Here is a 15,747-nt window from a genome sequence, read left to right as displayed (position 1 = left end):
TTTGCAGCGAACACCCCAAATTGTTCGCTGTTTGGTAAACAGGCGAACAGGCAATGTTCGAGTCGAACTTGAGTTTGACTCGAACTCGAAGCTCATCCGTACAGAGGACCATTCCTGACCAGTACACCACACCTCGGATAGAGGATGCCTTGCAGAGCCTGTCGGGGGTGAAGTGGTTCAGTGTGCTGGACCTAAAAAGTGGGTACTATCAGATTCCCATGTGTCCTGAAGATAGGGAAAAAAACACTTTTATCACTTCTGTGGGTTTCTTTGTGTTCAATCGGATGCCGCAAGGTCTGTCTGGAGCCCCAGCAACGTTCCAGAGATTAATGGAGAAGACAGTGGGCGACATGAACCTGATTGAAGTGCTGGTATACCAGGATGATATCATAGTGTTTAGGAGAACGTTAGAAGAGCACGAAGAACACCTGGAGAAAGTCCTGAAGAGGCTTCATGATGAAGGCCTGAAGCTCTCCATGGAAAAATGCCAATTCTACCAACCTTAGTGAACTATCTAGGACACATTGTGTCTGAAGAGTGAGTGGCAACAGATCCTCAGAAGTTGGAAGCTGTCACCTCTTGGCCCAGGCCTACAAATGTGACCGAACTCAGATCGTTCCTAGGGTTCTGCTCGTACTACAGGAGGTTCGTGGAAGGGTTTGCCAATATAGCCCACCCACTCACTAAGCTTCTGAAGAACCAGGAAGAAGCTGGTGCCGACTCAGATTAGTCTGGGAAGCTAAAGGAAGGGCCCAGGAAGAAGAAAGAATCCATCCAGGACCAGTGGACTCCACAATGTGAAAAAAAGCCTTCAGACAATTGAAGTGGAGCCTTACCACTGCTCCGGTTCTGGCCTATGCAGAGCCGGCCAAACCTTACGAGCTACATGTGGATGCCAGCCAAGATGGGCTAGGAGGCGTGCTCTATCAGGAATATGATGGACTGCTGCGGCCCATTGCCTATGTGAGCAGAAGTCTCCTTCCTGCTGAAAGAAAATATCCTACTCACAAGCTTGAATTTCTGGCTCTGAAGTGGGCAGTGGTAGACAAGTTGAAGGATTATCTTTACAGGGCAGAGTTCATAGTTAAGACGGATAACAACCCCCTCACATATTTGCTCACCACCGCGAAGCTGGATGCCACCGGCCACAGGTAGTTGGCTGCTCTCTCAGCATTTACCTTCAGCCTGAAGTACAGACCAGGGGTTGGTAACCGAGATGCGGACGCCTTGTCAAGGAGGCCCATGACTCCCAAAGCCCCTCAGAAGACTGGACTCAACTTACCCCTAAAGGAGTAAGAGCCCTCTGTGAAGGGACAGGCCATCAAGGAAAAGGTGGGGCCCAAGCTGAAGAAGTGGGAGTGTCCTCAGTAGGGGTACCCAGGTGTTATTGTAACATCTCCCAGATTATGCAGGAGGGTCTTCCCAAGCTAACTAAAAAGGACCTTAGGAAAGACCAGGAGGAAGACTCACTCTGTGGGCTAGTACTGAAGGCGTTGGAGAACAAACAGCCTGATCTGCTGCAGAAGAGCCCCCGGAAAGAAGCCCGGTTATTACTGAAAGAGTGGGATCGGTTGCAGTTACAAGAAGGGGTGGTCTACCGATGGGTGCCCCTCGGAAGATCCCGAAGAGAAGTGGCAATTGCTCCTGCCGGAAAAACACAGAGAGAGGGTGCTGATCGCTCTGCACGACCACCATGGTCATTTGGGAGCTGAGAGGATTCTTCAACTCGTAAGAGACAGGTTCTAGTGGCCTCACATGAGGACCGAAGTGGAGAGCTATTGTCATTCCTGCCTCAGGTGCACACAACGGAAGACTCTGCTCCAGAGGGCTGCCCCAATGGGCCACTTAGAGAGCCAAGGGCCAATGGATCTGGTCTGCATAGACCTCCTATGTTTGGAACCCGACCTGAGTGGGCAAGTGGACATCTTAGTAGTTACAGATCACTTTACCCGCTATGCCCAGGCATTCCCTACTAGAGACCAGCAAGCAACCACAGTATCAAAGACTCACGTGGAAAAGTTCTTCGTCCATTATGGTCTACCTCGATGGATACATTCGAACCAATGAAGAGACTTTAAGAGCACACTGATAAAAAGACTGTTGGATCTACTAGGCATACAGAAATCCAGGACTACTCCCTACCACCCACAAGGGGACCATCAACTGCAAAGGTTCAACAGAACCCTCCTGAACATGTTGGGGACTTTGACTGCAGAGCAGAAGCCCCATTGGAGTGGGCACATCACTGCATTGGTTCATGCCTACAACAGTACAAAGAGTGACACCACTGGATATTCACCTTATAGGCTAATTTTCGGGTATGAAGCCAGGTTACCAGTAGACCTAGCCTTTGGGACCTCTCTGGACCACACATCAGAGACCTCTCATCGAGGGTATGTGGAAAGACTGTGGAGGAACTTAAAGATAGCTTATGAGCAGGCTCAAGCTACCTTGAACACCAGAGAGAATAGGAATAAGAGGAACTTTGATTTAAAAGTAAGAGTTCAGAATGTCCAACCAGGTGACCGTGTCCTACTAAGGAATCTGGGCATCCCAGGCAAACATAAGTTGGCTGATCGCTGGAGACCACAGCCATATATTGTGTGCCGGAAGCTCTCAGGACTCCCAGTGTATGAAATCAAGCCAGAAGGAAACACTGGGCCAGTGAAAACCTGGCATCGAAATCATCTCTTACCCCTCACAGAAGCAGTCAGGGTAAATCCAGAAGAGGATCTCCCCTCCACGTCCACTGCTGTGCACAGACCAGCAACTAGGTCTCAGCCTGCCCCCTCTGGAGATGAGGATGAGAAAATGGAGATGAGTTGGCTGTGGCCACCTGAGACATCAAAGAGTGAAGTTGATGTTTAACCAAAGACCAGAGAAGATAATAATGAGACTCTTAGGGCAGAGGCCCCAGAATTTATGCCAATGACACAACAAGCGGAAGACCAAAATACTCCTGTCTACACCTCATTACCAGCATCTGAAATAAGGAATAAGGATACTTGTTCAAGAATGGTGGATACACCAAAAAGGCAGAGAAAAGAGAGACATTCGCCCACCAAAGAGACTGACTTATGATACATTGGGTGAATGCTCTGAAGCAACTCAACATACCAGCAAAAGAAACTCAGAAATGCCTGGTCCCGCTACTTCTGATTCAGTGAGGGACAACCCAAACTCACCCCTTGATACATCTGTACCAGACACTATAGTGTCAGCTGTGAGTGCACAAGACAGCTCACCATCACAATTGAACTGGTGGGAAGCTCCTCTGTCTGTATTGTGTAACCGTATAGAGACAAGAATACAGGATTTTGTACATCTTTAGGGACCAAAGAGACAAAGTAGGGGGAGTGTGTAGCGCTGGTATCCTTGTCTATTAATGTGTAATAGCATTTACAATGAAAGTCTATGGACGTTTCTATGGCTTAGTGTTTGGCGCCATCTAGCGGCGAAACACTGAAAGTGCACTTAAATGATTTTTGCCTTCACAAGCAGTGAACTATTTACAGGAAGTGACGGTTATTTACATTGGAGAGTTGACCTTTTTACCCAGGATGCCAGGTGACCTACCCATGGACACCCTCTCTTACACTGCATGCTGGGTAGGACATAAAAGCCCCCCGAGCTGCCATCTTAGGTCTCTTGGGAACGCACGGCCTGTCTGTGAGGACGTGTGAGGAGGCCTCCCGGAGGAAGCAGCCTATTGCCCTTGCGGAGCTTAACCCTGCTCGGTTGTGTGAGTGACCTGAAGTGCCAGAGACACAGTGATCAGATTGGGAACATCCAGAGACATTCGTTTGAGCATCGGAAGACCAGGTCCACCTATCAGAACGGAACGGAGTGACGGAGACGGCCGACGTAGTAACAAGCTGCAAACACCGGACTAAAGTTACCATACCGAGTTTCCGATCCAGTTGGTGAGCGGGTTACGGCCCATCGTTTTCTAAACTTTGCATCTAGTCAGACTTATATACAGGCCTCGCTGGGATCCTTAGTCCCACGGAAGAGGAGTATACCAACTGACACTAGGCAGGCATAAGGCCTACTTACTATCACATCTCAAGTATTGTATTATATTTACGGAAGCAACACTAGGATCATCCTTAACTCAACTTTAATTACTTTAACCCTTGGATTACAATTTATAAAGAATTATCATTGCTAGCGAAGACAAGAAGACTAAAGACTGAGTACTTTAAGTGAGATCTCACGCATAGCTATAAAAGTAGGGGGAGCTGATATATATATATATATATATATATATATATATATATATATATATATATATATATATATATATATACATACAGTATATACATATATATTGTTTATAACTGTTTTATCAAAATTCATAGTCCTGTCATTCTATGTTGGGATGACAGTTAAATTGCTGTAATCACCTGTTTACCAATATATACAGTAAAATATACTTTGGGTAATTACCCCATTGTGGGGAGTATTGTTTTCTCCAAGCAGGTGGAGTCAGGGGATCCTGAGAGGACAATACAGGTATACTGTGTTATATTATATTGTACTGTGTTGTATTGCACCACAGCTGTGTCAAGGGTACTGAGGTTATTGGGGTTTATTAGCAGAGTGCAGGCCCAAATCAAACCAGCAGCTCCTTTGGGGGTCAGTGCTACACATGCAAGACAAGTTCACATCACACGCCCTTCGGACAAAAGCCTGGCACTTTGTCTGCCGAAAATCCGATCGTATGGACGAGGCTTACAATCCCCTTTTACACGGCCATTCCGATCAGATCCACCTGTCTGTTTTTCAGGTAGACCTGAGCAGAAGTTACATTTTAGAACATGGGTGGACAGATATAAATGGACTTGCATCAATTTTCATCTGATTACCAAGTCCATCTAGATTCAGAAAAAAAGGGTAAAATCTGCATTCTTTTCTGGATTTTGTGGACCTAAAAGTGATGGATCTAAGGTAGTTTGATGCAAGCGGATGCAAGCCAATTCCATCTGGCTTCCCATAGATCTAACATAGGTCTATGCTGCACTGATTCAGCAGCAGATTAATGGGTCCCCTGCTGACGAGATGGTGTCGGTGCCATATGAATGGAGCCTTATGCATCCTAGGAAGTCTGCTAAACACTCTACAGTAGATCTTTTTATTCCTATGTGTGCAAAAATAGCAATAATACTTGTTTTTGATCGCTGCCAGCTCCAAGTCCCAAAGTGCAGCTTTCCTAAACTTCCAGGTAGGTAGGCATGTGCCCTGATTACATCACTTCAACACTGTACTGGGTACATGGCAGGCTTGCGCTATGTTGGCAATCACCCTATGATTGCAAACAGGAGATGTACATAATGCCAGTGAACAAAGATGTCTCCTCTGCAACCCTTTAAGGAAGTAAACTTCAACCTTTAAGTTTTACTACTAGGTAAGCCTATAATAAGGCTTACCTATAAGTAGTTTAAATATCTCCTAAACATGCACCACTTAGGAGATACTTACTGTACGTACAGCTAGTGAAATCATTGGCACAAACGCTTTGAAGGAACGGCCACCCATGCCGTTTCTTCAGAGCCCTGTGCTGTGATCGCTGGCTCCTGTGCACATGCGCTGAAATTACCTCATTGCAGCTCCTGCCAGTCACAGAGCTGGAGTCCACAAATCTGAAAGTAAGACTGGGGGAAGATGGACACTGTCTCCAGTGATGCGAGGCTTCATTTTGAGGTAAGTTTCACATAATGTGCTAGTATGTGATACGTACTAGCACATTATGACTTTGCCTTGCAGGTAAGAAAAAAAAAGTACAGTGATCGCTTTAACTCTTTCGATGCCACCAATGTAATTCACATGTCAGTAGAAGCAGTAGTATTTTTACACAATCCAGGCTACTTTAGCGGCTGGAAATGTGTATATATTAGTCAAGCCAACTGTCAACTTGTGAGCCCCCTAGGTTATGGCAATGAAGTTTGGTAAAAAAAAGTTAAATACATAAAAGTTACACATAATCACTAATCCATTGGAAATAAAGATGCACAGCAATCACAGTAAATGCCAAGGTCTGCAGTACTATATGAATTGTATCTCTTATGCCATGTACACATGATCAGAATTTTGGTCGGAAAAAGCTGTCCTGCATACACGCGGTCACACCAAATTCCGACCATCAAGAACATGGTGACGTAAGACGGGACTAGAAAAGGAAGTTTAATACCCAGTGCGCCACCTTTTGGGCTCCTTCTGCTAATCTTGTGTTAGAAAAAATGTAGCAGCGCTAAAAAGGTGAATATTTAAATGAATATGAATAAACTAAATCATATAATATTAATATAATCAACCCAAATAATCAAAGTGATAATTAATTATAAGTGTTTACATTGCTACATATATACATAAGAATAATATAGGTGAAATTAATATTGATCAAACAAAATAATAAATGTGGAATAAAGTTCATCAGATATAACTGTTCATCAGTAACAAATTTGTCCGTGACAGAAATCCATAAACCAGGTGTATAAAAAATGTGGATAGTGACAATTCATCCACCACAGACAAAGGGGTTGATTTACTAAAGGCAAATTGAATGTGCACTTTGCAAAGTGCAATTGCACTCTGCAAGAGCAGGTGCTTCAGAGCTTAGTAAATGAGTAAAAGCTCTGCTGACTTCCATCATGCAATCATGTGCAAGCAAAAATGCTATTTTTTTAAAATTTTCCTTGCATGTGATTGGGCATTCTTTGCAAAGTGAAGCCTTACCTCATTTACTAAGCTCTGGAGCAATTGTACTTGCAGAGTGCAACTGCACTTTGCAAAGCGCACAGTCTAGTTGCCTTTAGTAAATCAACCTCAAAGTGTCAATACCACACAGAATGCGCGCTTACCGCAAGGCAAGCTATGTATGCTTGTGGTCAATAACCCGACTAGGGCCTTTATTGAGGACAGAAAGGAAACCGATGCCTCAATGGGATTCTAGAGATATGGTCAGCAAACTGCGTGGTTCTCCTGGGCCAAGAGGTACCAACAAAGTGCTCAGAATATTCAGGTGTTGCTCAGATGTTGCCCAGAATCAAAAGGGAACTCACCATAGCATAATTCTGGTTAGTTTTCTGGCTGTGCTGAGAGCTCCCGCACAGCCATTTACTGGGAAGATCAGTATGCTGCTACTTGTCCTCGACCAACTTTCTGAGCTTCTTGTGCAACTCATTGGAGAAGAGCAAGCTGAACTCTCAGCCCAGCCAGAAAACGGACCAGAATTATGCTATGGTGAGTTCCTTTCATTCTGGGCAACATCTGAGCAACACATAAATATTCTGAGCACTCTGTTGGAACCTCTTGGCCCGGGAGATCCGTGCTTCTATAATTACCCTGATTGTAATATGCTGTGAATGTCCTCTTTGTCCTCATGCATGCTTGAATCTTTAATGCTCCTTTTTTGCCTTCACTATCCTTCCCAGCATGCTATTCTGGGTCCATATACACCTAGCCTAGTTACTTAACAATGTATTTTGTCAGCTCCATTGCACTGCTTTACCCTAAACACCCCCTATAATGTGTACAAATGTTATTGTTGTCTTTAAATTCAAGCAGAGTGTCAGAGGATTTTTTGGGCTCACAAACTAATTTGTGCGCAATGGGCCATCAGAGTGGGTGAGGAATGTGATAAGTGGACCTTATTTTTTTGTCTTTAAATGCACATTAAAATCAATGTTATACTGATGTTGGCCAATAATGTTTGTGTTTAATCTGCTTGCAATGTTTATGTGCAAAATTACTATTTTATTTTTTCTGTTTTGACTCTACAGTTTCCTTCAATGCCACTTCAATGTCAGACTGTGGCATCCCACTTTGCCCATCGTTGGGACTTTCCCAACTGCGGAGGGGCAATAGATGGGAAGCACGTCCACATTGTCCCACCACCCCATTCAGGGTCATATTATTTTAACTATAATGGGTTTCATGGTATCGTGTTGATGGCGGTGGTATCGACGACATATGAGTTTTTCTATTGCCACGTACACACGATCAGACTATCTGGCAGAATTAGTCCGGACAACCCGCCGGACTTTCCGAATGAGCGGACGTGCCCACACACGGAGTAAAGTCCATTCATTTTGAACGTGACTTCAGGTACAACGGGACTAGCAAAGGAAGTCAATGTCGCCACTTCCATCGGCGAGATTGATACCTTGTGAGCCCTGTCACCTGGTATGGGTTTTAAGGATAACCCAAACTCCAAAAACGGTGTGGGGGTCCCCCAAAATCCATACCAGACCCTTATCTGAGCACGCAGCCTGGCCGGTCAGGAAAGGGGGTGGGGACGAGCGATCGCCCCCCCCCCTCCTGAACCGTTCCAGGCTGCATGCCCTCAACATGGGGGGGTGGATGCTTTGCAGCCCCCCACCCCAAAGCCCCTTGTCCCCATGTTGATGATGACAAGGGCCTCTTCCTGACAACCCTGGACGTTGGTTGTCGGGGTCTGCGGCAGGGGATTATCGGAATCCCGGAGCCCCCTTTAATAAGGTGGCCCCCAGATCCCGGCCCCCCACCCTATGTGAATGAGTATGGGATACATCGTACATGGTAATAAAAAAACACCCAACACAGATTTTTAAAGTAGTTTATTAGGCAGCTCCGAGCGTCTTCTTCCGACTTTGGGGGTCTTCTTGCCGGGCTCCTCCGCTATCTTCTGCTCTTTAGTCGCTCTTTTGCTAGCGGAGGAGCCCGGCTTTCTCCTTCGTCGTCGTTGCCGACCGGGGTCTTCTTCCGACTTCGGGGGTCTTCTTCCGACTTCTCCGCGCTTTCCAGCCTCTTCTCCCACTCTCCAGCTCTTCTGCCGTGCTCCTCCGCTATCTTCTTCCAGCTCTTTTACTAGCGTTGGCCCGGTCTTCTTGTTCGTCGATTCCGATAAGCCCCCCACCTGCAGACCCCGACAACCAACGGCCAGGATTGTCGGGAAGAGGCCCTTGTCCTCATCAACATGGGGACAAGGTGCTTTGGGGTGGGGAGCCGCAGGGCCCCCCCTTCCCCAAAGCACCAACCCCCCATGTTGAGGGCACGCGGTCTGGTACGGTTCAGGTGGGGGCGCTCGCTCATCCCCACCCTCTTTCCTGACCGGCCGGGCTGTGTGCTCGGATAAGGGTCTGGTATGGACTTTGGGGGGACCCCCATGCCATTTTCTTCAGCGTAGGGGTTCCCCTTTAAGTCCATACCAGGTGACGGGGCTAGCGACGTGTCAATATCGCCGATGGAGGCGGTAACATTGACCTCCTTCGCTAGTCCCGTCTACCTAGAGCTGCATTCAAAATTAAAGGACTTTATTCCGTGTGTGGGCAAGTCCGTTCAAAGGTTTCAAATTTCAAAAGTCCGGCAGAATAGCGCACATACTCGGCAGTCCGGCGGACAATTTTGAGTCAAAACTTCTTTCTAAGCCCGTCGGACTTTTGGAAAGAAAAAGTCCGCCGGAGCCCACACGCAGGCGGATTGTCCGGTGGACTCTGGTCTGTCACACCAAGTCCGCCGGATAGTCTGATCGTGTATATGTGGAATAAGATGACCTGAAAGGGACAATTGTGGAGTGATAATCCTTTAGAGTTCTGAAAATGAACATTGTGACTTTCCTGTGTGATGTTCTGGAAAGATAGGCAATGTCCAGCTGTCTGTTAAATAGCAGTCTGTTGCTACGTTTGGTGCAGAATGATCTACAAGATCCAACTCTACTCTTTCTGTAAAGAAAGAAATATGTCATATATAATAATTTTTTTTTTCTTTTGAAGCTCCAAGGGCTTGAATCTTTGATAACCTTCTGCTTAAAGTTCTTGACTAGGGTAGCCAGATAACTTACTTCCCCAACAACACATGTAGACCTTAACTATTAACCTTAAACTAAAGACTCGGACACCTGCTTGGATGAAAATGGCCTCAACGGCCTTTATTAAATAACAATAAAAAACTAAACTTTATTTTAAATATTTTCAACAATACAAAACTTGTAACAACTTCCAGTTACCCAAAAGACCCTAAGTGCTTTTTGGCTGGTCCCTGACGACCCCTTATTATTTTGAGCCTGTGATCCCCTCTTCGTCAGCATCTGTCCCCAGCCGCCAACTTGCCTCGAGGACTCACTAACTGACCACAGACCCCCAACACATGTTAGCCATTAATCTGGACTGACACCAGCCCAAACATAATGACTCCATCTCTGGCATGGGTCCCAACCTTTTTCAAATGACCCATGCATTTCTACATATATATTTCCATATATATATAGCAGTCGTCAAGGACCCAATGCCACACCCCGTAGCGACAGCACTACCAACCAAACCAATATCTATTTTTAGGGAGGGCGGGCGGGAACGTCTCTCCTCGCTTGCTGACCCCCAACTGCTGACTTGCCCCACCCTGGCACATGGAAGAAAGAACCACACTCCTCCCTCCTTATGACCATCCACCAATGAGGTAAGTACGCCTGCATCCCAAACCACCCCCACGCTGCCTTTTTATCTAGCCCAGTAATTTCCCTGCACCCTGTCATGTATGTCCTGCGCTTCCGTTTTAATACAGCTCCGTACATGTCTTGACTAGAGTAGCCAGATAACTTACTTCCCCAACAATACATGTAGACTTTAACTATTAACCTTAAAATAAATACTCGGACACCTGCTTGGATGAAAATGGCCTCAACGGCCTTTATTAAATAACAATAAAAAACTAAACTTTATTTTAAATATTTTCAACAATTCAAAACTTGTAACATCTTCCAGTTACCCAAAAGACCCTAAGTGCTTTTTGGCTGGTCCCTGACGACCCCTTATTATTTTGAGCCTGTGATCCCCTCTTCGTCAGCATCTGTCCCCAGCCACCAACTTGCCTCGAGGACTCACTAACTGACCACAGACCCCCAACACATGTTAGCCATTAATCTGGACTGACACCAGCCCAAACATAATGACTCCCTCTCTGGCATGGGTCCCAACCTTTTTCAAATGACCCATGCATTTCTACATATATATTTCCATATATATATATAGCAGTCGTCAAGGACCCAGCGCCACCGCAGAACAAGTGTGAAACCTTACACTTGTGACCGCCGCCACGCCAACAAAGCCCGGTGTACTCCATCTTCCAGCCCTAAGGCCCACAGATCAATGCCAACAGGGTTCAAATGAACCCCGTCACCCCTCAAATACCTCCAGGTGTCCACTTCCAGCTCCCAGTGACGAATGACCACCCCTTCCGGGCAATAAACCATCCCACCTCCTTGTTTACCTTAATCCTGGTTTTATTTCGTTTTTCCCAGGACCGAGCCCCTCTCCAGAACATGCGGGCCACTATATCGGACCACACCACCGTCATGTCTGGGAAAGCGGTACGGAGCCTCAAGAAATCCCACTGGATATCTTTGATCACCTGGCGCATGGGCCGGACCCCCAGATCATTGCCCCCAACATGGAGCACCAGAATATCCGGGGGACCGGTCCAATGCAGGAAAACGATGTACCTCGGGGACTACCTTATGCCACATCATCCCCGGAATCCCTATCCACCTGACCGTGCCTTCCTCCCTGGCCACCCTGAGTTGTCTACCTTCAGGCCTGACATCCGCCCTCCTGGCCCCCTAAAAAACAAAAGAATGTCCCATTATCCAAACGAGACATCTTGGGGGGTCTGAAAAGACATAACCAAAGGAAAAACATTCAAACCCATCAGTATTATTACTAAACAAAAACACCAAAACATAAAACAGCAAATCATTACAATAGTTGTGGCCTAACCGGTACCTAGCCGATTCCCACCTACCTATCCTCTTAATGACTTCCGACGGAAGTCCCCATCAAGCTGCTTCAGTAGCTGCCCCTATCCTAAAAGAGTGGGAAGCATACTCACCCGAAGGAAGACCAGCCGCCTGCAGACACTTTTTAAAAACCGCAGAGAATTGAAACCTGGACAGGCAGGATCCATCCTGATGCACCAACAATGCCCCCTCCCCCGGCGGGCGAAGTGCCAAAAACTGATGCATAGCCGTAACTGGACAAAGCTGCTCATCCACCCCTTGAAACAACTCCACCCAGGCCCCTCTTCCTTCCTGATCCATCTTTGACTTGCTAATCTAGATCCTTACCTTCCCTCCTGAGCACTGGATGTCACTCCACCGCAGTCCAGCAGCTACCCGCCTGGACGGCGAGACCAACTCCCCAATCCAGAAGGCCCCAAAGAACGCCAACACAAAAGCCGCCCGAAACAGTACGACCTCGAAACCAGACGAACACACCTCCCCCAACACTGCCAGAACTGACCCCAGCACAGCAAAAGACACAGGGCGCCTGGAGTCTCGTTTTTGGGAACCCCTTCTGTAACCCCGCAGAGCCCTGCGGACCAAAAATGCCTTCATGACATCCCACTTACCTTCCATCTGAAACCAGAATGCCAACGCAGCCATCTTCCGTCCCATGGCTGCCCCAGACACACCTCTGGCATGATTAGCACATACAAAAAGTAACTCCATCCCGTCTTCATTCCGTCCGGGCCCCCTGTACCTCCTACCTCATTCACCAGGACCAACCATTCTTGCCAAACTTTCTGATAAGCCTTCCACGTTCCTGCGCTGAGAGACTGTCTGATCAATCCTGCGGCGACTCCAATGCAACTTTCCACAGCTTTCCTGCGGGCACGGTTCCCCCGGCCCGATTCGCTTCCGGTGCCAGTTTGCGAAACGTGTCCCACTGGAAACGAGACAAAGCATCCGCTAAGCCATTATCGACCCCAGGGATATGCACAGCATATATAAACGCATTTATGCGCAAACAGCCAAGCACCAAGCGCCGCAACAATCTTATCACTGGGGGGAGAAGAGGCCGAGATGTTATTAATGGCCATCACCACCCCCATGTTGTCGCAATTGAACCGCACCTTTCTGTTCTCAAATACATCCCCCCACAACTCAACAGCTAAAACGATGGGGAATAATTCCAGCAAGACTACGTTTTTGAGGAAACCCGCCTCCCTCCAACTCTCCGGCCACGGACCCGCACTCCACCTACCCTGACAGTAAGCAGCATAGCTACCCGATCCCGCCGTGTCCGTGAACAAGACCAGATCCGCATTGCCGACCGGCCCAACCTGCCAAATGGCCCTCCCATTGAAGTCTGCCAAAAAGAAATCCCAAATCTTCAAGTCCTCCTGTAACTCCCTCGTCAATCGCACAAAGTGATTCGGCATGCGCACCCCCGCAATCGTCTACAGAAAATGCGCCCCATAGGGATAATCCTGCAAGCAAAATTCAATTCGCCGAGCAAGGACTGCACTTCCTTCAAGCGAAGCTTACGCTTGCCACTGGCCATACTCACCTCCTGTCTCAATGCCACCAATTTGTCCTCCGGCAATCTACACTCCATCGCCACCGAATCAATCGTGATCCCCAGGAAAATCAATTCCGATTTTGGGCCTTCTGTCTTAACCGCCGCCAAGGGGATCCCAAATCTTTTTGCTAAATGCTGAACTGTCCCGAGCAAAATGCCACAACAATGAGAATCCGGGGGGGGGGGGCTATGCATAAAAAATCATCCAAATAGTGGATAATAGGACTCACCCCCGCAACCTCCCTAATCGCCCATTCAAAAAATGAGCTGAACTGCTCAAAATACACACAGGAAATGGAACATCCCATCGGGAGACACCTGCACACGAAGTACGCCCCCTGCCAACAAGAACCCAACAAACACATGCTCTCGGGGTGTACCGGCAACAACCGAAAAGCCGACTCCACATCGGTTTTCGCCATAAGCAAGCCCCTACCATATCTCCTAACCCACGCTACAGCCGCATCAAACGATTAGCCCACAAAACACACGTATACCTCACAACGCGCTGCGTCTGCTAAACGCACCTTGTCCAAGTCCTTGTCCCCACCTCTGATCCAGTCTTGGTTCCCCCGGCGTCCTTTTCCGTCTGCATCTCTGCCGTCACCGACACTGACACCTTCTGCGCGCCCCCCCCCCGCCGGACATCCTCCCACCCACTGCGGGTGGAAGAACCCACGGCGTCACCGGAGCTGGGGGTCTCACATCCCCCCGTCTAACCGCAGGAGCAGCTCCCTGAGGGACTCCCACAACCCTTGAGACCCTTCCCCCACCCCCTGCCCGGACTGAGCACTGCCCTCCCCTACCCCCCTCCCCCCCACAACTTCCCCGCTCCCCCCCCTAAATCCCCCCTCCCCCCAAGACGACCCCGCTCCTCCCCCTTTCACCCCCCCTACAACCCCCCGCCACACAAGACAATACAGAGTATGAGTACTCACCAGGCTGTCGCCTTTCAGGTCCTCCTCTCCCCCTGGGCACTGCAGCGCTGGGCACTGGAGAAAAGCTGGCTTCCCTCTGAGGGCTCTGTCCTGGATTTGAAAGTGGCGCCGAAATGATGATGTCATCAAGCCGCGCCTCACTCCCAGCCACCACACAGGCATTCCGACGGCCAGCCCTCCCAGGACCCACACTGAACCTGGAGGTGGAGCCTCCTGACCGAAGCGAATCCCTGGTGTGATCCCGGACAGTGCCAGCAGCCAAAATGGAGACTCCACGAGGTAAGCCCCCAGCTGCCTCAACGCCCGCACTGGTGCCCGGTTGTCTGCTTCTCCCCCGGCGGACCTCCCCCCGACCGGAACATCTCCGGAGGTAGCAGCCGAATGGATCTGAGCCACGGAGGGACTTTGCCGTGGACGGGGATTCCTTCCAGGCCCCCCACTCGGTGCCCGGGGTGTCCGCTCGGCGGGGGTACCTGAAGGGGCCCAGCTGGGGCTCCCATAACGGCGTCAAGTCCTGGGGGTATTGTCTGGGCTCAGGCGCTCCGGGGGTCTGGACCTCCGAGCACGCATTTGGACAGGTCCTGCTGTGGAAGGACCCTGTCCTACCCCCTACAGCGTGGCAGCAATCTGGCCCTGAAGCCACTCCGTGCCATGAGCCTCCGCTGCTTCCCTAAGCTGCGCCCAAAGATCCTGCAACCCACTCATCCTAACTAACCTCTCTCTATCTGTTTGCAGGACACAACGTCTCTCCTCGCTTGCTGACCCCCAACTGCTGACTTGCCCCACCCTGGCACATGGAAGAAAGAACACCATCCACCAATGGGGTAAGTACGCCTGCATCCCAAACCACCCCCACGCTGCCTTTTTCTCTAGCCCAGTAATTTCCCTGCACCCTGTCATGTATGTCCTGTGCTTCCTTTTTAATACAGCTCCGTACATGTCTTGCAATTGATACTGCCTTGTAAGTGATGATGACCTGAACCGAACATTGCTCTGTTGGAACAAATGGTTAAATTGATATGAGATCCAGCAACTGCAATAGATCTTTCTTCTTTGGTGACCGACTCCTCATGACTGCCCTCAAAAGTTGTGCAAACTGAAGGATTCTTGGTCCTTTCAAATGTGTTAATGCCAATATAGCCCACAGTCGTGAGCTATGTGAGGATAGGCTAATGCCTGGACGAAGAATAGAGCAGCTGACACTGGAAGGGCAGTAGGATCAGTGTCTCGCCCTACCAAGAAAAAGAAAACTTGTTCCAGAATTAGACCTAGATGTTGTAAGTAGAATGTCTTCTCGAACACAACAAAAGTAGAGAACACTCTGGAGTGAAACTGGAGTAATCGGAGTTGCCCATCCTCCCCCTTTAGTGCCCCTACCTGCAGCCCCAGTCTGCGTATGTTATAGAGGGGAAATGTCTTCTGTATCCTGAAATGAATGGCCAGGGAAAACCGAGGGCCTCCTGGTCAATATGGAG

The sequence above is a fragment of the Lithobates pipiens genome, unplaced genomic scaffold (genome assembly GCF_037356315.1).
Source record: "Lithobates pipiens isolate NorthernLeopardFrog02 unplaced genomic scaffold, aLitPip1_a1.2 Scaffold_10, whole genome shotgun sequence".
Lineage (NCBI taxonomy): Eukaryota > Metazoa > Chordata > Amphibia > Anura > Ranidae > Lithobates > Lithobates pipiens.
Note: the sequence above shows the minus strand (reverse complement) of the source record.